General features: G+C 35.3%; 1 pseudogene across 1 annotated transcript; it reads right to left on the bottom strand.

Moving 5' to 3' along the window:
- Positions 1-442: 442 nt before the first annotated feature.
- LOC143598472 (protein GAMETE EXPRESSED 1 pseudogene) lies at positions 443-1,070 on the bottom strand (annotated as a pseudogene). The gene is made up of 2 exons (XR_013147117.1): positions 902-1,070; positions 443-797 (listed from the first exon to the last, which is right to left on the bottom strand). The product of XR_013147117.1 is annotated as a protein GAMETE EXPRESSED 1 pseudogene (transcript).
- Between the last annotated feature and the right edge of the window lie 79 nt (positions 1,071-1,149).

The raw sequence follows: 1,149 nt of genomic DNA, 5'->3' as shown, positions 1-1,149 counted from the left end.
CCCCAGCCACTAAAATTGATTAAAGTCGGTACTAGAGACAAGATAATATGCATAAGGAGTAATATATAAGAGTCCATATCTTAAGCAAGCAAAGTTACAGACAATGAAAGTGATAAGCTTGCAATAATAAGAAGTGGAACAGAAAGTGAAGCAATGGAGAGATATTTCTCGATTGAAACTTGAAATGGCTGACATGGTTGGGCCCACCTCAGTTTTATTAATTTTTTATTCATAAAAACCACTAAAATTGTGACACATCTCCCCTCAATCTCTCCCACACCACTACACCCCTAAAATACAATCTATCTCCTTGCTGACTAGGCGCCACGTGACACACCTCTCTCCCCATTCCCCCCCCTTACCACTACGCATGGTCTAATGATAAATACAAGCCATAATGAATGACAAGTTTGTTGTTGACTAAATACAGCTAATATGATCATATATATCCATGTATGTGTATGCAAATTTATATACGAAACCGAATAATCTCAAAAGAACATATTAACATGCTCCTAGCATAAAAAGTAGCATAATGTTAAACCTATTAGTTGCGGCGACGAAGATTATATCCTCTAGAACCCGAAGCAGAAACTGAAGGCACCATGACTCCTTCAGAGAGTGTATAGTCAAGGTCTTCTGGTTCATCTTCAGGTAAATCCAAGTCAACCCATGAATTCCAGTCAACATCATCATCTTCATCATCATTATTGTATACCAACGGTTTGTTTCCTTGCATTCCATTAACTTTATCAATTAGTGATTGTAACATCTGGTGGTTCAATGTCTCATAGTCCCTGCATAAATTTAAAATGTAGTAAGTTATAATGCAAAGTTTATAAAAAAATGTAATTTGAAAAAAAAATGTAATTTGAAAAAATGGAGCCGGTTTTATGTTTACCTGTAAGTGTAAATAGCATACAAAAGTTGGCATGATGCAAGAATCACGAATGTTAGCCTCAAAATGCTGATGATCCATGATTGTTGTTCAATGTCGTTTCCATATCGAAGCACCGCAAATTCAACCAAGAATGTCACACATAACCCTGTGACCAAAAACAAAATTCTTACTATAAGACATAAAAACAAACAAAATCACATAAAATTTGAGGAAAATAGTGTTTACTTACTTATATTCAGCCTAGGTTG

Source organism: Bidens hawaiensis, unplaced genomic scaffold (genome assembly GCF_021521415.1).
Source record: "Bidens hawaiensis isolate Kalapana, Puna unplaced genomic scaffold, B.hawaiensis_p1.1 tig00050418_1, whole genome shotgun sequence".
Lineage (NCBI taxonomy): Eukaryota > Viridiplantae > Streptophyta > Magnoliopsida > Asterales > Asteraceae > Bidens > Bidens hawaiensis.
The sequence above is the reverse complement of the archived record's forward strand: the minus strand, read 5'-3'. Positions and strand labels throughout refer to the sequence as shown.